Below are 24251 nucleotides of genomic sequence, written 5' to 3'. Positions count from 1 at the left end.
AGATGATCTTTTAAGAGTTGTTGATGGTGACCAGTCCTTACCTTCTGGGATTTTAATGATGTGATTTTGGATGAAAGAGACAGCTTCTTCAACATTATTGAAAGATCTCATTTCATTCTGATGAAAGGTTTTGATTTTAGCTGGGTAGACAAGTTGTGCTTTGATTTTATTTTGCTTTAACAGTCTTACCAGTGGCCAAGAGTTTTTCCTCATTTCCGAGACTCTTGTGGAGTAATCATCATCAAACCTTATTTGGTTTCCTTTGAATGATGAGACTTTCTCCAAGCTGCTTTGAGTATACATTTGTCTACGAAGGATAGGAGCTTCACGATTATGGATCTTGGGGAAGCATTAGGAGAAGAAGGAATAGGTTTCCCAATGGCTCTATGTGCTCTTTCAATCCCATAGGACAAACATTCTTTTAAGTCTAAAAAATCAGGTAGCTAGGAATTTAGAAAAGAGGTGATATCTTCTCCTGTTTTTTCAGGGAGACCAAAGATTCTATTTGTTCTCCTTTCTCTGTTTTCAACATCATCTACTTTGTTTATCAGCCAGTTTTTTTGTTGCAGAATGAATTCACAGTGGGATTAATCTTCCTTAAGTCTTCCATCTATATCACTCAGTGAAGTTTCAATGTCCAGAATTTTAGATTGTTGTTGCTGAAGGATCTCCTTCAAAACATTAGTTTGTTAACAGTTTTATCTTTAAGTTTTCAAGGTCATCAATAAATCTGTCTATCTTTAAGGATAATTCCTGGAGAGGGGTAGATATAGACTGGATTTCTTTTTTTAGTGAGGAGTCAGAATGTAAGGATTTTGAGTTGCTCATCTCTGTTCAGATAAATAATCATCAGTTTTAACAGGAAATTATTTAAGAAAATGTTCCAAAGCTGAAGATCTAGTAGATTACAGGTTCTAAAACAAGTTGTACAACTTTAAAGAGAAAATAATAGAATTTTAAATAATAATTTTCCTGTTTCTTAGTAACTGATGTGGAGCTCTAGAAAAAAGCTGTTACCAGTTGGCCATCTAGGCTCCGCCCCTCCCTGGTCCAAGACATTTGGTCTCAGTTTGAGGTTAAATCTTCACATCAATGTCTGGAAATGTGAGCAGTCCTATTACCATTACAGGCATTTCAATTACTGGTGCCAAAGCCACAGGTTTAAACTAAATGCAAAAAAATGCATTATCATCCCTTTCAGCAAAGGGGAAGTCCCTGCACATTGCATTATCATCCCTTTCAGCAAAGGGGAAGTCACTGCACATTACAATATTAACAATACTCCCCTTAGCTCAAACCCTGTGGTGAGAGATTTGGGAACAGAGGTTGATAGTAACCTTAACTTTGATCACCATGTGTCCACTGTGGTAAGGAATGTCTTCTGTGTTGCACATCTCATAAGTAAGGGCATCACATCCAGATCCAAGGATGTTATAACTCTCCTGTACTCATCCATCATTAGACCACTAATAGAATACAACACTCTTTTGTATGTACCTTATCAGACACCTGCAGCAGCTGGAGAGACCCAAGAGGTTTCTCACCAAGAAAATTCATGGCCTTCAACACATGATCTACATGGACAGGCTAAAGGCCCTGTCACTGTACTGTGCATCTTATAGGATGCTGAGAGGCAACTTGCGCCTGGCCCACACAGCAGTCTAGGACCCTGCCCTAATGGTAATGCTGCACATCCACAATTCAAACAGGACAATATTCACTTGCTGTAGGGATTTTAACCAGCCTGCAACATTAACAGGACATCCTGGAGAGAAAGATAAATCTCCCACAGATGCAACTCCTCTGGAACAAGCTATTCACATAAAACAGAGATCCTCAATGACCCTATTTAAGTATAACTTAGAATATTGGATGGGAGACCGTAAATTTACATGGTTGGGGGTATTACTTGTGTCAACCTTGGATAAGGGTAGATGTTGCTGATCATAGACTCTCACTGCAAATATAGACCATAGAACTTGGTAAGTAAGGGAACAACATGGCTAGATATATAAAGGCCCTAGGGCCAATAGCCTAGTAACATCCTATGAACCTATCCAGGTACACAATATGTCAGTAGTGTGGTATATTAAAAAGCAGGGAGGAACCAGATCCTACTCCCTTTGTTGAGAGCCTCTGAGGGTTTTGGCAGTGGGCAAGCTCTTCTGGCAGCATATATGCTAGCAGACAAACTGAGTAGGTCCATTTTAGTTGATCACAACTGGTCTCTCAACCCTGTGGTGGCAGAAATGATTTTCCATTAGTGGAGTGAACCATGCTGCAATCTCTTTGCTTCCTCTCTTAACTCCAATTGCAACAGGTACTTTGCTCTGATCCCCCCAGAGAGGGAATCACCAAGAGACTAATTCATGATTGGACCCTGGGCTCCTATACACATTTCCTCCTACTCCTCAAATACCTGCAGAAAATGTCTGACTGGAAGAACAAAGTAATCCTCATTTTCCATTTTGGCCTTGATAAGTATGGTTTCCCTTAGTGTGGCCTCATCCTGTGCGCCCACCTTGGGTGTTGGATCCAACCCAGGATCTCCTCTTTCACCCATCAGGGATGACTCAGACATTCAGACCCTCAAATTGGCGGCATGATTTCTCTACTTCCAATGATGGCTAGACAATACAGGTTTTCCTCCCCAGTTCAGTATCATATCCTCTCAGTAGGATTCTGCTAGGAAGGTGTGTAAGAGCAAATGGAAAAGATTCTGTCTTTGGGCTGTCCAAAGTCAATTAGACCCCCCTTTTTGGTACCTATTCTAGACTTTCTTTGTTCCATTTTCAACAGTGGAACTAGTTATTGTACCATAAAGATCCAACTTGCGACCATCTTAAATATTTATGAAGGAGGTAACCATTCATCCCTGGCATCATGTAGATTATGCAAAGCCTTTCTCAAAGGTACCTTTTTACTCCAACCCCCTATTAAGGATTCTACTCCTCCATGGGATTTAACAATACGTCAAGCCCTGACTCAGCCCCCCTCTGAGCCAGCTGCCAAGGTTGACTTAAAAGATTTGTCCTGGAAAACTATTTGTCGGTTTGCTATCACATTAGCCAGATGGTTATATGTATTTTGGGATGCAGTCTTGTTTTTTTCTCTCTTCTGAAGTAGACCCACCTGCAGCTAGTAAGGCCTTCAGGCCAGGTCATTAGCCAATTGAAAAAATAAATTAATTCTAAAAAGGCTTCTGCACCAAGACCCAGTTCCTGAAAAGCCTAGTAATATAAGGAAAAGATGAAGGATTATGATGTTGAACTGCAAGAGAGGAATGCTGAGGATGCTGGTCTTACCACAGCCACAGGGGTACCAAGGTTGGTCCCTTCCCTATCAACCTCTGCAGTGAAGGATCATTCACCTCATGTTTCTCTGTCTTTGGAGCCAGTCATAATAATTGACACATCCCAGAAACCTACAATAAGCAGTCATTCATTAGAAAGGGATCTACCTTAGTGTCTAGACTCATTTCCCCCTCCTCACTTTGGTTTGTCAGGTCCTCCAGGTGCACCAGTGATGTGAACTGGGATAATATGATGAAAGTCTTTCTGAAGACACACATTGAAATGGAAGCCATCTCATCTCCTTCAGTATCTAGGGTGGATTGGGCTGGACCTTCTCCCCCTTACTTGCTCCATACCAGTCAATTTTTTGGAACCAGTGGCTTTGTAGCCAAGTTATCATAGGCAAGTACTAGGCTATTGGCCCTAGGGCATAATTAAGCCTAGCCAAAAACATTTTTGCTTACGCTTCCCTCCCAAGTGGTTTAGTTTCCTGTGCCCCTGTCTAGCAGGGCCACCGAAGTGATTCCCGGGGTGAATTTCCTGTTTCCCATCCACTCAAGATTCCTCTTGAAGAGCACTAATGAGGATCTCTGCCTCACATTTATGGGGACCTTATTCCAGAGCAAGGGAAGTCTCTGGGACACTAATCTGTCTCTCCAAGTCCTGTTTATTGTTGACGTCAGGTTTAAAATCCCTTGAGGGAGTAGCTCTGGTGGATTGTGTTTTCCTTAGGTGGAGCATTTCTAGCAATGCGGGGTTTGACATAGCACTGTATGTCAGGCAGAGATCACCTCAGAGTAGCGGGTATGCAACAAGTACAGTCAGAGTTTTTTTAGCATCATGGCATAGGGCAACTGTTTGAGGTCCGTTATCCTCTTTGAGGTACTTTTGAGACCTCTCCAGTTGTTGCAAATCTCTTGTTAGGTACATCCTGAATGGGGGTTATATTCAATAACAGGTCTAATGAGTGATGACTAGAGGGGGACAATAACATCCTTATTCCTGGATGCAAACCCTTTTGTGATAAGGTGGGCCATGTAGAAAGATTTTCTAACTACTTACAGTTTACAATTTACATTTACTACAGATGCCTCCTCTTTGGGGTGAAACCTTTTCCAGGGGAAGATGGTTCAAGGGACTTTGAATCAGAGGTAAATCTTCACATAAATGTCTTGAAGATGAGACTAGTTCTTCAACACAGTGGGAATTCCAGGACTGTTTCCATCTCCTTTTATGTGTGATTTACATTCAGACATGTCTGTAGTGTGGTTTTTAAACAAGCAAGAAGGAACTAGATCCTATCCCCATGCTGAGAATTCATGAGGGTTTGGCAGTGGATAATTACTTTGCATCACTTTCTGATAGTATTGCATATTACAGGGAAGATTAGAGATCCTGCAGACAGGCTCAGCAGAACTATTCTGATGCCTCACAAGTGGTCTGTCAATCCAGCAGTAGCTAGCCCAGTTTTCCACTGCTGGGGCAAGCTGTTTTGTGATCTTTTTTCATCCCCTACTGACACAGAGTGCAGCAGCTTCTTTGTCCTAATTCTCTCAGTGGGACAATCACTGAGGAATGCTGTAGTCAGACAGTGGCCTACTGGACTTGTATGCCTTTGTTCATCTACCTGATATGCAGATTAGTCCAGAAAGCAACAGCATACAAAGCTGTGGTGATCCTCACTTCCTCATGCTGACCACAGCAAATGCATTTTTCCTTGCTTAGGCCTCACTTAATGAAGTACCCACTGCTTTTGTATCCTCCAAAAGAAAACAAACAAGAATCACAACTAGTTAAGGTAGAGACCCAGGAACCACACAAACCAAAGTCCAAACCAAAATCCAATTTACTGACAGCAAAAACAGACCAAATGCAATCAAGTGCTTTCATCTTTAGCAAAGACTTCTTCAGAACGGAGGTCAATAAATTGGATTTTTGGTTTGGACTTTGGTTTGTGTGGTTCCTGGACCTCTACCTTCACTGCTTTTGCATCCTCACCCAGATCTTTTGTCACACCTCTCCAGTCAACACCCGAACGTACTCAGCCTGTAATTAACCGCATGTTTCTCCAGTTCCTTTAAGAGGTAAAGACCCTTTGTTTCCCAGCAATGTTATGTGTATCAATTCAGCATCTCAGAAAGATAATACCCAAAGCATGTACAAAAGTAATTTAATACATTTTTTGTAGGAGCAACAAGTTTAGGTATTGATCCCCTTTTTGTTTCTATTCATCAGATTCTACAGTTTAATTTGGATTTGTTTGAAGGGGGTTTCAGCTACTCCATGATTAAAAGCTCTTTTAGCTTGTATTTCAAATTTTCATAATGGTTTTAATTCTCATTCTGTTGCTTTACATACGTTGGCATTTCTGAAAGGAAGCTTCCATGTTCATATTATTGATCACTGCTGCAATAGCTTTAGCTATGTGGATTACATCCTGCCAAGGATGTAACACCTGGACAGCTTCTAGAGCATTAGGACACCTTCCTCATGATCAAAACATTAGGCAGCTTGAGCTGAGTTGCCCAAGTACACAGGTTTGAGTGCCAAGCCCTTCAGAGCTTTTATTCCAACAGAGAGAAGGAGGCTGAACCTTGAAGGGATACAGCTAGAAGTAAACACACCCCGTCATAATCAAAAAATCAGAAAGGGGGATGGGCCTGACCTGCAGGAACTTCATCTAAATTGCACACCTTTGCCAAGAATTACAAGTTGGATATATTGTCTAGACCTAGGATTTTTTAGAGCAACAGTTCTGAAGGGTATCTTGTCATCATGCCAGGACTATAAGTTGCTAGAAATTCTGACCCATGAGTTGAACTGGATGTCTAGGGTGAATATGATGTGAAATTTATGTAGTTACCATAATGCTGGATCCTTTCATTTTAGTCCATCCAATAGGACACCACTCCATCCCTCTTTGAAACTGTCATTCTGTTGAGGACCCAGGTAGGCCAGCTAGAAGCTCTGCTGTCCATCTCTTCTTGAGCTCCTCTTATCAGTCATGGCATTTCCCTATAGCCAGCATACTTGATCTGAGGACATTTGCTGTCCTAGAGGATTATGGGAGGTAAAAATCTTAAAAGGAGGTTGTGGCTTGGGAGCACTAGCATGGCCAAGTCACATCCAAAAAGCAAATCTGTATCCATCATATCGGATGGACTTGACTAAAAGGATCTATTGTTATGGAAAGTACATAACTTGCCTGGCATTACCACCCCCCAGCAGCTGTAGCAGCAAATATATTGCACTGACACTAGATAACAACTAGCTGAGCAACAAATGGGTGTAAGCGTAGCCGTGCTCCACAAAGCACATGAACAGACACACACAATGTCTCAGCAATTCACAGGACAATACATACTTCTCTACAGTGTTATACTCTCATGACTAGGTTTGAAAGCACCAATAGCTATGGCAGCAAATACAGTACACTATTGACCAGCCACAGACATTAATATTCAACACACACACACACACACACACACACACACACACACACACACACACACACACACACACACACACACACAGTATACCAGTAAACTACTGGCCAGTATACATCTCTCCACAGAACAGTTCTGCAATTGCTAGGTTTCAAAGGACTAATAGGTATAGCATCAAACACAGTATGCTGATGGCTAGCTATGCATATGTTTTATATATATATATATATATATATATATATATATATATATATATATATATATATATATATATATATATATATATACACACACACACACACACTTGCATGCTTGACACTGTACAAGAAAAAATTCTACTGCCTCAACAGGCATGGAGTTTGCAACACCTACACAAACACATACATACAAGCACTCCTTCGCCAGCGTATGCCACACACGCATACACAAGCAGCATATCTAAGGTGGGATGAAGTGGTACAAGGTGTTAAGGGGTGCAACTTGCAGATTTTTTTATTTTGCTGTTTTAATCATCATGAAAACATGAGGGCAGGGCACATATTTATTCATTTTACATTTGTTGACTGGGTTAGTCTGAGCTGTGAGGCCCATTTTCAGCAGAGACCCAGGGAGAAAAGATCCACAGTAGAATACAGTTTTCTTAAACAGGGAAAAATTAGCAGAAATGAATATACAATATATACAAAGTGAGTATAGTTTTACATAATTTGAAAGGAGGTTGAGAAAAAGACATAATACTAAAGAGAAAACAATACATTAAAGCTAAATTAGCAATGAGATAAAGACTCAGTTATCATTTGGGTAGATAGTAGATTCTGCAGAGTAGAAAAGTAGGGAAATGAGAGTATTTGAGGGAAGGGGTGAGGGGTGAGTAAGGCAAAGATGGGACTAAGAGTTTTGTTAATAGCTGAAGGAAGGAGGATCTGGTGCTCTTCCTTAGGAGAGAAGGGAAGAGCACTGTATCAGAGAATGGACCTTTTATTTAATTTATTGACGGATTCTCAACTTAGCGTCGGGGCACCAAATCAGGGAGCCAGTTACAGCTGTGACACACACACACACACACAATAGTGTCACATGCATTAAGTTTGGAAAGGAAAATATACTGTTCTTGTCCACTATTTGTAAATGTGTGTAAATCACCTGTACACAGCAGATGTACAAAGTACATATGTATACATAGTTTACATACAAGACAAAAATATAGGTATGTATGCACATATACACACACACACACGTGTGTGATTATATACACATACATACACACACACACACACACACACACACACACACGTGTGTGTTTGTGTATATGTGAATACATACCTATATTTGTCTTTTATGTAAATTATATATATAAATAGTTACACAGCAGATGTACAAGTACATGTGATTTATACACATTTACGCAGTTTATATAGATGTCTGTATGCTCCCACACATACGAGTATGTAAATGTTTTACATAAATAGGCACAGACCCAAATACAGACTACATGAATTATGTATGAATATTAGTACACACACACATATATATTAAACCAACATATGAACTCCAGAACGAAAAACAGATGTTTAGCTTGTTTATTTAAGCACACCAAATCAACACAATAAACCATGGTTGTTCCGTGCTGATCAAAGTGTTTAAAACACAGTATAAAATACCAGACAAGAATCATATGGACAGTCTCGACCAATATAATTTTTTATTTAATTTATATACTGTTTGTTCATTAGGAATCCGCGGTGGTGGTGCTGTGGTAGCATTGTCGCCTCGCAGTAAGATGCTGTCCGGTTCAATTCTCAGCTAGAGTGTCTTCTGTGTGGAGACATGCGTGAATGGGTGTACCTTCGTTGAAGGTTGTGCGTCAGGGCTGGTAACTCGGCACGTAAAACTCAACTACCAATAATTAGCAGGCCAGAGTTCCGCTGTGGCGACCCCTAACCGGAAAAGCCGAAAAGACACAGCAACAACTGTTTGTTCATTAGGTAAATGTACTGCTCTATTGACCCGTCTCAGCCGTAACTCAAGCTCAAAGAGCAGAAAATACATCAGTCTTTCAAATCAACAATACTATATCTATATAAATAAAAATGTAAATGTTCATTTGTTCAAAATCTTAAATATCCGAAAGTTCTTCACCGATTGCTTTGAAATTTTCACACAATATTGCACTGGAATATGCTCGTGTTTTTATATACCTACTATTATACAGATGTCACACGTTGCATTCGAATACGCGCGTGTTTTTATACACCTACTATGGATTCTATATATTTGTATACAAATATGCAATTTTATATGTTTTTGTTATAACTTTCTTACTTCTTTTTCAGTGCAATCGATCTGCTTTAGTTCATCCAAACAATGCCTTGCAGAAGGTCAAACTTAGGTCGTCGTACTCACTGAGCAGAAGCAGTGCGACGAGTAATTGCAAATCAAACTGAGGAAGAACGGGCATCAGCGAACGAGCGAAACAGACAAAGAATGGCTCAAATACGTGCCGAGGAAGCAGCAGAGTGACATGCAGCCAGACTTGAGGATGCATGGTTGCGAGCACGGCGATCGCGTTCTGTAGCTTCAGATCTGCTTCGTTCTCCTCCATCGACACCAGCAGACGAAATAAATGCTTGCCTGAAATACTCTTTGTGGCGACACGTAAAGACATTAAAATTTAACTACAAATATGCGTGTCCAGCTGCAAAATGATCGATCAGCTGAGATATTCTCACATCAATTGCTGGAAATTGGGAACGGAAAGGTGCCGGTTGATTTGACCTCAGGACGAATTTCATTGCCTCATAACTTCTGCAATTTAGTGACGTCTAAAGAAGAATTGGTTGAAAAACTATTTCCCAATATTCAAACCAATTATAAGAATCATGATTGGCTGACTGAACGAGTTATTCTTGCGGTCAAGAACAAAGACGTCTACGAACTTAATATTATTCAGTCTAACATTCAAAGCGGAGCAGTCACATACCAGTCCGTTGACACTGTTGTGGAAGCAGATGAAGCGGCTAATTATCCAACAGAATTTTTGAATTCACTCGATCTGCCAGGGATGCCACCGCACATACTGCAAGTGAAAATCGGCGTGCCAATTATCATGTTGCGAAATATCAACCAGCCAAAGCTTTGCAACGGCACGTGGCTTGCAGTAAAAAAATTAATGAGCAATGTCATAGAAGCAACAATCTTGACAGGACCTTTCAAAGGTGAAGATGTCCTCATTCTTCGCATTCCTATGATTCCAACGGATATGCCATTTCAATGTAAGAGATTGCAATTCCCAATTCGATTGGCGTTTGCAGTCACCATCAACAAAGCTCAGGGACAATCTTTAGAATTGTGCGGTTTAGGTCTACACACGGATTGCTTCTCACATGGACAATTATATGTTGCGTGTTCTAGAGTTGGCAAACCAGACAATCTCTATATCTGCACAGACAATGGAACAACAAAAAATATTGTATAACCACAAGCATTGTGAAATTAAACATATTAGAAATGTGCGCTTTCTCTTTTCTTTCTTTTCCATTTAACCAGACTGAGCCACAGCAACGTGTGGCCGGGTACAGCTAGTACAAAATAAGTGCATAGCAAAATTCAGAACATAATTGTAAGATTAAATGCAGGTCTGATGAGATTAAACAATTTAAGTCAGAGTGCATTGAGAAAAGAAAAATTAAATACAAAATTCAAATATATGCATAACATACTGCGCAAACAAACGTAGTATGTAAACTTGTATACGTGTGTGAAATATATGCATATAAGATGCCGCATTAAGAAGGTGGAGAAAGTTTCTTAAATGTGTTCTTTTATTCATGATATTGGATAAGTTACAGTTGTCATGGCAGCAGTTGCAGGCAGATTCAGTAAACAGGTGTTCTTTAAGTGCATATTTGAAGCTTTTAATGGTTTCTAGATTTTTGATGTTTGTAGGCAGGTGGTTCCAGGTCTCACGCCAGGGAAGGCCCTCTTACCTGCATCAGTTTTAAGTGGAGGGTATACTTGAAATAAATTGTTGCCTTGTGTACTTCTGAATCCTCAAGGGTTGTCTTGTAAAGGAAGTTTTAAAGGGGTGCAATGACCATGTATTATCACCTTGTTTTTTTTTTTTTTTTCAGATTGCAATGAAAAATCTGGAGGTCTGCCAATAGAATGAATCTGCAAATTTTATTCTCAGTCTACATTCTGAGTTTTGGGGGCTGAATGCATAACAAGAAAAGGAAGGCCATATTGCAAGTTTTGGTATTAAAATATGTTTAGTGATGACCCTCCAAACAGTGAGTAAAAGGAGGTGACTGATCTTGTAACAGTTTTGAGTAACCGTTTTATTACTTAAGCTGTGTGTGTGGTGAAGGAAAGGGTAGGGTCAAGTATTAGGCCTAGGCACCTCGTTTCAGTGACATTAGGTATTATGTTCCTATGAAGTTTTGTTAAGAGAATAGGAGGAGTTCTGGGTGATTTCTTGGCCGAGGCAAAGACCATGCAGGACACTGGTTTCTTAGGGTTAATAAGTACTTAGTGGACCAGTTGAATAACAGAGTAAAATTGTCCTGTAACTTGGTTTTCAAGTCACAGTGGCTAGTACTGGATTGCAGGAGCATATCATCTGCATACATTGCTAATTTAAGATTTGGTAATTCTAGGGTGAGATCATTATTTTCCCAAACGTAGTAAATGCATATTTCTGCAAACAGCACATGATGAAAATCTGATGAAATTACGTAACAAAACAAATATTTATTCAAAACCTGTTAGTTGCGAGGAAAGATTTTGTATTCATTACAAAAATAGAATGAAAACGAAGCTTAGTCAAAAGCTGTGTTGGCTCACCACATAGTGGCTACTGATAAAAATGGCAAACGTTAAAAGAAATTCTACAGGATCATAGCAAATACAAGGCAATTGAGTCACAAGACCATTTATGCATTGCCAGTACCCACTCATACTGTAACCCCCCCCTTCTCAAGAAGGGAGAAGCAGGTCAGTCCCAGAGTAAATTTATGGATACCCATGCACTCATCCAAGTTTATTTTGAAAAACGCTAGGTTGTCGTTTTGTTGACTTGCAGAATAATTGTGTTCTAGAGAAGGGGTAGCATTGGGTAATATTTATCTGTTTATCCATCCATCCATCCATCCATCCTGTGTTGACTGCATTAGTCCTAATAGGCTAGTAGCCTCTTTTCATGGGAGACCTAAAGGTGCTATTTATACTACTAGAGGAAAATTTGGCCAAGGAATCGGGGAACTTCCCCAATTCTTTTCTGTAGATGCCATGGGATCTGTTTAAAATCCACCTCAGCTACCACCAACTCAAGCCAATGGGACATCAGGTTATTGTTTTATCCGAAGGATGACATACGAATGCAGTACCCCCTAATGCTGTTGTGCAGTGTCAACAATCCTGTCAACTGGAATGGAACCCATAGCCTTCTAATCTTCCAGCAAAGGTGACTGCACTAATAATTGAGTTAGTAGCACTATAAATTTGTCTCATCTGTGTTTTTTCTTTGTGTGTTGGTGAAGCTTAAGTCCCTAATTATGGTGTTAATGGAACTATATGACTTTCAAAGATACAGGAGGTTAAGGACGATAGGGTCTCTAATGGCATAAAATGCAAAGCATAGATCACTCTGCAAGAGCCCATAAAAAACTGAGTTAAAGGGATACTACTTAGTCTTTTCTGGAAGCTCAGGGACTTCATAAGAATTTCTTTAGTTAGAAAACTCCTGGGCCTTTTTAGTTGTTTAATATATCTCAAAAATGTTCATCCAGAGCTAGGGTTACATACATTGGAAAGAGAACTACTTTTTACATGGTTGATTTAACCAAAATTTAAGTATTTTCTCACTTATTTTGCTACACAGTGGGTGAAGGAGAGGAAGTTATCAACCCTGGTTCCAAGATTTCTGACTACATAATTAGAGTAGGGTCGAGAGTTTTTTTTACCAATAATGACAATCCTGTAGTTTTCATATTTAATTTTAGTCCTTTTCCTATACACTACTTGTTTATGAGTGTTGGTTCCTCCTGAGTTGAATGGGTATCAGAGGGAGGCATTACAGTAATGCCCAGTTTGCAGTCATCTGCAACCTTTAACCAGAGGTCTGGATTCCAGACCTGGAGATCAGAGAAGTACTGAAGAGGAGGGGTCCCAGTACTGAGTCCTGGAGTACGCCACTAGATGCCCTTCCTTGTATTACTGTTGCAGTATTCCAAACTGTTGAATTACCTCACCAGATAAGTTGGACATCTGGACAGGGTACCAAAGCCAAAACCTTCCATAAAGCCATATGTCCAACATATAGTTTAAGCCCATGGGTGTAAAGGTACATAACTGGATGTGTGAGTGTAAACCCTCAGCCTATTTCACTGCTAGTCTACATACAGGTCTTATACCAGTTAGTCTATTCTATGTATGATCGTTGGTATTGCTGACCTTAACAGGTTCACATAAGTGCCCCAATGGGGAACCTTCCTTATTCTTCTTAGTGGAATTGGTGTTTGTTACTCTATTAGAGATCAGTTAGGAGAGAAAAGTGCAGTTGATTTTGACCTCAGGATTTATCATTGTTTCATAATTTCTGCAATTTAGTGATCGCCTTAAAGAAGAATTATTGAAAACTATTTCCAATATTCAAAACCAATTATAAGAATCATGATTACGACTGAACCAGTTATTTTATGTCAAGAACAAAAGACGCTCATCCTAATATTATTCAGTCTAACATTCAAAGCGGAGTAGTCACATACTGAAGTCCTGCTGACACTGTTGTGGAAGCAGATGAAGGCGAATATCCATCAGAATTTTGACCCGATCAGATTCGCCAGGATGCCACCACATACTGCAAAAGTGGAAAATCGGCGTGCCAATTATCAGTTAGTAAATATCAACCAGCCAAAGCTTTGCAACTGCACGCATTGCAGAAAAAATTAATGAGCAATGTCATAGAAGCAACAATCTTGACAGGACCTTTCAAAGGTGAAGATGTCCTCATTCTTCGTGACCTATGATTCCAACGATATGCCATTTCAATGTAAGAGATTGCAATTCCAATTGGACATGCTTGCAGTCACCATCAACAAAGCTCAGGGATAATCTTTGAATTGTGCGTTTAGGTTCACACACGGATTGCTTCCTCACATGGACAATTATATGTTAAGGGAATTGAGTTGGCAAACCAGACAATCTCTATCTGCACAGACAATGGAACAAAAAATATTGTATAACCACAAGGCTGTGAAATTAAACATATTAGAAACGCGCTTTCTTTCCATTTATCCAGACTGAGTCACAGCAACGCAGGTCGGCAGTTGTAGTACAAAATAAGTGCATAGCAAAATCTGTAGTTCATACACTGTAAGATTAAAATGGAGGTTCGATGAGATTAAACAATTTAAGTCAGAGTGCATGAGAAAAGAAAATTAATACAAAATTCAAATATATGCATAACATACCGCGCAAACAAACGTAGTATGTAAACTTGTATATCGCAGGTGAAATATATGCATATAAGATGCCGATTAAGCAGGTGGAGAAAGTTTCTCAAATGTTCTTTATTCATGATATTGGATAAGTTTAAGTAGCTGTTGCAGCAGTTGCAGGCAGATTCAGTAAACAGGTGTTCTTAAGTGCATATTTGAAGCTTTTAATGGTTTCAGATTTTTGATATTGTAGGGCAGGTGGTTCGAGGTCCGCCAGGAAGGCCCTCTACCTGCACTTTTGTTTATGGAGGGCATTTGAACAAATTGTTGCCTTTGTGTACTTCAATCATGGTTGTTCCAGCAGAAGTTTGTGCGCAATGACCATGTATTATCACCTTGTTTTTTTTTTTTTTTTCAGATTGCAAAACGAAAATCTGAGGTCTGCCAATAGAATGAATCTGCAACTTTATTCTCAGTTCACATTCTGAGTTTTGGGGCTGAATGCATAACAAGAAAAGGAAGGCCATATTGCAAGTTTTGGTATTAAAATATGTTTAGTAGATGACCTCCAAACAGTGAGTAAAGGAGGTGACTGATCTTGTAACAGTTTTGAGTAAACCGCTTATTACTTAAGCTGTGTGTGTGTAGAAGGAAAGGGTAGGCCGGCATTAGCCCAGGCACCTCGCTTGGGTGACACAGTATTATGTTCCCAAGTGAAGTGAGCCAAGAATAGAGAGTTCTGGGCAGATTTCTTGGCCGAGGCAGACCATGGAGGACACTGGTTTCAGGGTTAATATACCAGACCAGCTGAATAACAGAGTAAAATTGTCCTGTAACCTGGTTTTCAAGTCACAGGCGGTACTGAATGCAGGAGAAGACTATCCGCATACATAAGTACCTAATGGCAATCAGTAGACTATTATTTTCCAAACGAGTAAATGCATATTTCTGCAACAGCACATGATGAAAATCTGATGAAACACGTAACAAAACAAATATTATTCAAAACCTGTTAGTTGGTAGGAAAGATTTTGTATTCATTACAAAATAGAATGAAAAACGGTTTAATAAAAGTTGTGTTGGTCACCACATAGTACACGATAAAATGGCAAACGTTAAAGAAATTCAGGATCATAGCAAATACAAGGCACTGAGTCACAAGACCATTTATGCATCAAGCAAAACCACCATATTGTAACTTCTTCTCAAGAAGCGGGAGTAGCAGGTCGTCCCAGTGAGTAAATGGCGGACAATGCACTCATCCAAGCTTATTTTGAAAATAGTTGTCGTTTGTTGACTGCAGAATAATTACAGGTTGCAGAAGGGTAGCATTGGGTAATATTTATATTCGTTTTATCCATCCATCCATCCATCCATCCTGTGTTGACTGCATTAGTCCTAATAGGCTAGTAAATTTTCTTTTTCATGGGAGGACCCAGTGCTATTTATACTACCAGAGGTAGGCTCTAAGCAAGCGAATCGTAAACTTCCTATTCTTTTTCTGTAGACGCCAGTGGACCTGTTTAAATCCACCTCAGCTACCACCAACCTGCCAATGGGACATCAGGTTATTGTTTTATCCGGCGACGACATACTAATGCAGTACCCCCTAATGCTGCTGTTGCAACAAACAGTCCGGGTCAACTGAATGGAAACCCATAGCCTCTAATCTTCCAGCAAAGGTAATCGCACCAATAATTGAGCAGCACTAAATTTGTTCATCTGTGTTTCTTTTTTCTTGTGTGTTGGTGAAGTTTAGTCCCCAATTATGGTGTTAATGGACTATACACTTTCAAAGACACAGGAGGTTAAGACTATAGGGTCTCTAATGGTATAAAATGTAAAGTATAGATCACTTGCAAAGATACTTCCATAAAACTGAGTTAAGGGATACTACTATTCTTTTCTGAAGCTCAGGGACTTCTGTTAAGAATTTCTTTTAGTTAGAAACTCCTGGCCTTTTTTAGTTGTTTAATATATTCAAAATGTTCATCCAGAGTTAGTTGCATACATTAAAAAGAGAACTACTTTTACATGGTTGATTAACCAAAATTTCTAAGTATTTTCTCACTTATTTGCCACACAGTGGTGAAGAGAGGGTTATCAACCCTGGTTCCAAGATTTCTGACTACATAATTAGAGTAGGTTAGAGTTTTTACCAATAATGACAATCCTGTAGTTTTCATATTTTAATTTTAGTCCTTTTCTCCTGCACACTACTTGTTTATGAGTGTTGGTTCCTCCTGAGTTGAATGGGTGTCAGAGGGAGGCATTACAGTAATGCCCAGTTTGCAGTCACTGCAACCTTTAACCAGAGGTCTGACTCCAGACCTGAGACTGGGGAGAAGTACTGAAGAGGAGGGGTCCCAGTACTGAGTCCTGGAGTACGCTTTACCAGATGCCTCTTGTACATTGTTGCAGGCTCAAATGTTAATTAATTTCACCAGATGATAAAAGTTGCTGACATCTGGACAGGGTACCTGTGCTAAAACCTTCCTATAAAGCCATATGTCCAAATATATAGCGAAGCTCATGGGTGTAAAGGAAAAGATAACTGGATGTGTGAGTGTGTCCTCAGCTCTGCTCACCAAGAAGGTCTACATACAGGTCTTGCACCAGTTAGTTCATTCTATGGCGATCGTTGGTATTGCTGGACCCAACAGGTTCACATACAAGTGCCCCCAATGGGGAACCTTTCCTTATTTTAGTGGGACCAGTGTTTGTTACTCTATTAGAGATCAGTTAGGAGAGAAAAGTGCAGTTGTGGTAGACAGACTCTGTATGAGAATCTCTACTTCCAATGCCTATTCTGTTTAGGTGCAGAGCATGATTATAAGACTTGAATGACTTGCCAGCCTTTTGTACATAAAACCTTATGAATGTGACTTTCCTCCCTAAATACATACTTAGGAACCCAGCACTTTAAGCACTTCACCCAAGCTAAAATGGTAGACTCTTCCACCCCTGATGTTCAACCTATCCCAAAGAAGAAACTTAAGAGGCCTAAGCTTCATATTATGCCTGTCCAGTCTAACTCAGACCTACCCACTGAGTTCCAGAACAGAGTTTATTGAAAACACAATCCAAATCCATATTTAAATTGAACAATCAAAAGCTAAATTCAGCAAATGATTCCTTCAGCAAATGTTTTCCCAAGGAAAGAAACTAGTTGGCTATCAATTGGGATTTTTTCTTTTTCCCCACTGTAGTGCGATCTCAAAGTTGGTGTATATAGTATGGGGGGGGGTGGCAAAGCCCCCCACTTTATTGGGTTTAAATTATGTGTTCTTGTGAGTGTCGCTAGATTGGTCCAGTAGTTTTTTTCCTTGGGAAAAATTCACTGAAGAGATAATTTGCTGAATTTAGCTTTAGATTTGAATTCAATAAGTAGGGATGTGACACCTGTGTCCTGGCCCAGCAATCAAGGAGCCTCAATCCTTAACACTAACACCAGAGAGGGAATCTCATATAGGAGAAAGGATAACAAATACACACAGTAAAGTGCAATTTCCCTTAAGAGCATGCAGAGATCTGTCAAAGGTCTGGGGCTGGTTGCTCCCCAGGTCCCCAATAAGACTCTCTACTGGCACAGCTATAGGGTCCAGATCTCACAGCTATAGGGTCCAGATCTCAGCCTAGCTGGGAAGCTAACCTCCAGTACCCTCTCTGTCCAACCAGTGCTTCATGTCCCTGCCCAAGTAGCTGGCACACACACTTTGAGATAAGAATTTATACAACATCACAGACACTCCTGGGAAAGGCTGACACAGATTCTCCAGCTGTGCCCCTATACCCAGACTATACAGTAGTAATTCCTGCCACCACCAGCTAATCATCAGCTACCCAAAGGCCCTTACAAGGGTGTCCAATTATTACTGTGCAATATTATTATCCAATAGTAGTGTAACTGAACAATCAAAGCTTATCAGAGGGGCCTTGTACAGTTTTACCAAAAGCATGCAAGGTACTCTAGAGCTTAATTATCTCTACATAAGCCAGCCACAGTTGAAAAGGGTTTAGAAATATTTAATAATAAATACTAAAAACACGAGACAATACTACTACACCACAGTGCCACTCATAAGTTCAGAGATCACACAGAAACTTAAAATATTTCAGTAGTACAGGTCTGACATAACAGAAAAACACTTGGGTCTAATCTTTTCTAATTCCTAGCTACTGCTACAAGAAAGCATACTTCTATAACTTACTTACATAGAGCATAAGGCAGTGCTGTGTTGGATGTCCAAGATCAAAATGCTTACAGTGTCTCTGAGCAATAGTTTTTAATATCATTAACAAACATTTCTGCTGGGCCCACCCAGATTACATCATTTTTTGACACTTAGCCTGGGGTTCCCAGGCCAACAGGCTACATTATTTAGCAAGCTAACACCTGCTCAGGAAGCTACAACAATAAGACATTTCACATGTACACACTCTAGTAATTATTGCTTAAGTTAAACAATAGAAAGGATAAGTTTCTGGCTCAGACCAAATGGCTCCAAACTCTGGAGGTCAAAGAACATACAAGACATAATTTTAATTTCAAAGAACAGATGTGAAATGCTCGACTTAGTTTTCTTTACAGCAGGGGGCAATTTTGCATTGTTGAAACAGCATTTCTTTACATTTAAGACAGCATGCCTGTAGTTTACGTTTATATTTACAAATGATAGAATTATCTGCACAATTCTATCTGGTAGGCTGACACCCTTCACCCTTCTCCACCAGTCTTCACATTTCTTCACCCATCTGTACCCAAACTTCACAAGGGCTTCAATGGATTGTGTTTTTGATAAAGTGATATAGACCCCTCAGAAACAGTGGTATGCCCGATACCTTTTTGGATGCTCATTGCCATGCCCCCGCAGAGGCTGGTATGACATCTGAAGTTCCACAGTTGAAACAATGGATGATACTGACACTGGTAAGAAGGAAGAACCCTGTATAATCATCTTTGAAGGATCCAAAGGTATCCTGCAAATTTTAGTTAGCGAGGAATTACCTGGGTCTCTTATTGAGGTACATCAGGGATTGGAACCTCTGCACTAGATGTCACACCTAAAATCTGCAGTAGATGTCACACCTAAAAAGAAAAAGCAGACAAAAAATATGTTTCCTTTTCTCCCCGGGCATCCGCTGAAAACTGACAGCACCATCCAGTCGGACCTCCCCGGTAAACAAATGTAAAATAAATTTTCTGAGGATGATGGTTCAGACTCTTATGAGTCCTCCTAGGCATACTCTTCTCAGATCCATTCTCCAGGTCAAGTGGCTTCTGGTGATAGATTCCCTTTCCCTGGATTCCCCTGTTCAAGAAGCTTCATCTGAGGAAACCATCTCCAACATGATGACAATTTTTGAATGGGAATCAAATAACAGATTTCTAATGTAGACACCCCTACCCCTGCTTCTGTCCCACCTGTGTTGAAGGCCTTTCCCAACTCCTTTGCATTGATCTACACTTATCCTGACTCTCAGCCACCAACCCCTAAAGGGCCCAATAGATTTTCTAAAGTGGCTGAAGATTTAAAGTTTCTATGCAAGAATGACTTGGCAGACCCTTCCTGGTTTTCCATGGCTACAAACAAGCCTTCTAAGCTCCTGCCTGTCACTAATGCCCTCCCCTCAGACAAAAGATAACAGCAGTGGATAGATTGGGAAAGAAGATGTACACCTCTTTCACTCTAGCCTTCAGATCTCTGAACTATCAGACCCAATTGACTAAATGTTTGCTGTCTATTTTGGGGAACTTAAACTTTAACGTCTATGAAACAGCCAGGCAATAAGCATCAGGCCATGTACTAGAGTCCCTCATTATTCAACAATATACTAGAGTCCCTTACTGTTCAACCAAATAGGATATTCATGGGGGATCTCAACTACCCTTCTATAGATTGGGAATCCTACACCAATTCTAATGCACAAGTCCAGCATCCCACATTACTTCTAATGCACAAGCCCAGCGATTCATAAACTTTGTTAATACCAACACCCCGGAACAGTTGATCCATTCTTCTACTAGAGGTACAAACATCCTTGACCTTGTACTCAAGAACATTGGGGGAGGGGGGGCAATGTTCCACACGTAATGTAATATCTTCACTCATCAGGTCTGACCATAAGGCAGTATTACTTGAAATAAAAATTAGATCCATGGATCCACCAAAACCAAAAGCCTTTAGGAACTATTCCAAGGGTAACCTATCTCTCTACTAAGCCACACCTTGGTTAAGTCCAAGCACCCCCAAACACAGTAAACACCATAGAATACATTGAGCTATTTACAAGATCTCTGTACAGCTTTATTGGTAGCTGTACAGAGTGAGATGTGACCACTCGTATTAAGAATAAGAAACTCAAAAGACAAGCCACCTTGGTGGAATCACACTATCAACTGGTTATACAACAAGAAAAAAAAATCTTGGCAAAAATGCAGGAGGAACAAAGCCATAGATACTAAAAGCCCCTTCACCAATCTAAACAGGCAGCTAAGAGAGTTAATTCAAAGGCTAAATTTGAAGAAAAAAGTAACTTCTCAAACAAAGGACAAGGACAAAGCTTTCTACAGCTATGTCCATAACATCAAAGGAAATACACAACAATGAGCAGAACGTATTGTAAATGGCATAACCCACACTGAACCAGATGATGAAGGATGAAGGTAAGACTGTGTACACAGCTTACCTCGACCTGGCCAAGGCTTTTGATACAATACCTCACTCAGACATTATAGATAAGCTCATTAATTTAGGTATAAACCCTTTTATCATCTGCTGGATAGCCAACTGGCTCACTGATGGGACTCAGGAGATCAAAATAGGTGAGGTCTATCTCTGACTAATAAATGGTGGCAAAACCATGGTCGTAAACTCAATGCTAAGAAACGCATAATTGTACCCTTTGGGAAATCAATCATTCCGGCTAATAACCATATTGATAATACACCCCTAAAAATCGACGTAGTGGTCAGGGATCTGAGTATGCACATGGTCAGTAGCCATACATTTGACCACCATGTGGCCACAGTGGTGAAAAAATCCTTTTATGTTGCATAATCTATAAGTATAGCTATGGAATCTAGGTCCAGAGAGGTCATTATCCCACTGTACTCCACCCTTATCAGAGTAATCATAGAGTACAATGCTCCCTTCAGTATGTACCTGACCAGACATATGCAAAAACTAGAGTGAACTCAAGAGGTTCTTTACAAAAAGAATACAAGGCATAACAAACCTGCCTTATGCAGAGCATCTTAAAGACCTTCCCCTGTACTCACTCTCCCATAGATTGATGAGGGATGATCTAAGGCTGGCTTACAAGGCATCCACAAACCCCACACTTATGAATCGCCTACATACTTGTAAGTCAAAGAGTACCAGAAATACATGATCTAAGGACCTGAATTTTGTCTGTGACAAACAGAACATGCTGGAGAGACAGATACATGTCCCAGAGACTGTCCCTCCTATGGAACAGGCTTCCCATCCATATGAAGCTGAGTTCATCTATTACCCAGTGTGACCACTTCTCTTTATCCCAGAACAGTAATTAAGCAGCCAGAATCCTTACCACTGACACTGGTAAGAGATGGTCACCAAGAACGGGAATAGATTTACACAGTATTTTAAGATGCAGCTCTCTGCATCAAGCACAGTTTCCCCCAAGAGCACACAGGGCACATTCCTGACATAGGACTGGACTATCTGTCTCTCCAGATCCCAATCAAGACTCACTTCAAGCACTGTGTCCCAGTTCTAATTAGCTGACACACGCACACCTGGGTATTTGATTTTCACACACACACACACACACACACACTCCTGGAAAAGGCTAGGTAACCTCGCTGCCTCCACTCAACCACTGTTAGGCTCTTACAAGGGTATCCAATTATACCAAGTAAAATCAATAATAAGTGGTAGAGTGTAGCCAAAGCAGCCAAGCTTTTTGGAGTGGCCAAGGCATCATTGAAAAAGCACAAGTAGTCTCAAGATTTTGAAAGTATTTCCCAAAAAAACAGCCACAATGAAAGGTATAAAATATTTAATAATAAAATAGAAAACATGAAAATACTAAATATCAAAGTACAATAAACATCAGAGTTTCAATCACATGAATAATACAACTGGCCAGGTTCAAACAGATGCAGAAAAATACTACTTAACTGATCTCACTGTATTTCCTGTCTAAAGAATGACCGTTCCCTAGCTAACTGAATTAATACAGCAAGGCAAGATTAGATGCTGAGATGCTTACTTCCACAAGGCAATCTGGTGAGCTTCTAACAGACTGAACTGAACTCAACTAACCTCAACTAACTGTGATAACTGTCATAGATTTTTATATTAGCTTCCAAAGAAAACACAACAAACTGTTGTGCGAGTTCCATCCTCTCAGTGCCATTTATAGAATGACATCACATTTGATCACCTGATTTGGTACAATACACAGTCAAGAGTTTTGCTAAGATCTGTTGCAGTATTTGAAAATTATAGAACAATTTCAAAAACTTCTACTCTTCCCTTCCAGAATTAATTTGTTTAAACATATACATGTAATTAGTAAATGTTAAGTTGTCAATCTCGCCTTCATTCTTGCTTGATGGGTTCGGAGCCGATCCTCGGCTCCGACTCGGCACTTTGCTAAGCTCGACAGTCACTTTTACCAGCTCGAGGCAGCCCCATATCCCATGATGCAAGGCGGTAAGTACCCAGATCTCGTTTGCCGCTTTGCTGATGAGGTCCTCCTTTTGCCAGCTCCTGGTAAGTGTTTAAATTAAACTGCTTTAGCCCCTTTTAGATGATTTTTTCTTAAAAATCTCTTATTATTTGTTAATTGTAAGCCCCTTTTGACAAAAATTATCCTTCCTCCTTAATTTTGTTAGTCAGGCCTTCTTTCCCTCCCCCCCCCTCTGTCAGGGTGTGTGTGTGTGTGTGTGTGTGTGAGGTTTTTATTGTTTGTACTTTAATTTTAATTGCTTGTTTGGGACTGTGTGTGTACTTTCTGTATCCACTATGTCCAAAGAGCAGAGGGTCTCAGGCTTTAAGAAGTGTGACTTGTGCTGTCAGAAGATGTCTCTGACAGATGGTCACACTTCTTGTTTATACTGCCTGGGATCTCTCCACCTGCAGGACTCCTGTGCAATATGTCATTCTTTTAGCCAGAGAGTCCTGCAGGAAAGGAGAAACAAATTGATTTTAAGGGGACTCCTTAAACCGGAGGTCTCCCCGGCCAAATTGGCTCCGGGAAAGCCTTCCAAGTCTAAGGCCCAGGCTTCTGTACCCAAGCCTTCGGCCTTGGCTCCGACTTTGTCGGAGTCGAGATCGGCTCCGGCTGGAGCTGATCCGACATTGACTAGATCTTCGGCACCGATGGCTATCGGTGCCGATACTTCCATGGTCACCTTGGTGTCGGTTCCGAGTTCTGGCTCCGACCACCATGTGGCTCAGGCTTCGGTGTCGGTGCCGACCGGCTCCGACACCGCTATTTTGATGCCTGCATCGGCTCCGGCTGGAGCCGATGTGTCTAGATCTTCTCTCAGAGCCGAAAAGTTATCGGCTCCGGCTGGATCAGTAGCTTTGTCGGCTCCGATGGTTCCTTCGAGGAAGAGGTCCAGGTCCCCCTCTTTGGAACCAATTCTGTCGGCTCCGGCCTCACCTCTTCTTTCGGAACGGAGCCATCGGAGCCGATCATCTAGGTCGTCCAAGTTATCTGACCATGATTTAAAGAGGGTGGTAAGTAGATTATTAAAATCACAGGCACTGGCCCAGATGCTTCATAGTCCATCTCAACAGATGACTATTAGTCCACACCCTCTTCAAGTTCCTCCTTCGACTCTACCCCAGAGTTTGGAGCTGGAGTCTACGGGGATAGTTACTGCTATGGCTGAGGGGCAGATACCCCCCCTTCTGCACCCTCGGCATCTACTCTTATCTCCTCCTTGAGACCTTCCTTGGAGGGATTCGGTGGTCGGGCTTCCCTGGTCTCCTCCGAGGGGGTGAGTGGCATCGGACCCTTATCCAACCCCGCTCTTCCCCTTGGAGCTTCGGCCTTGGTGAGCTCGGCTCCGACAT

Source organism: Protopterus annectens, chromosome 3.part1 (assembly GCF_019279795.1).
Source record: "Protopterus annectens isolate FY-2018-M chromosome 3.part1, PAN1.0, whole genome shotgun sequence".
NCBI lineage: Eukaryota > Metazoa > Chordata > Ceratodontiformes > Protopteridae > Protopterus > Protopterus annectens.
The sequence above is the reverse complement of the archived record's forward strand: the minus strand, read 5'-3'. Positions refer to the sequence as shown.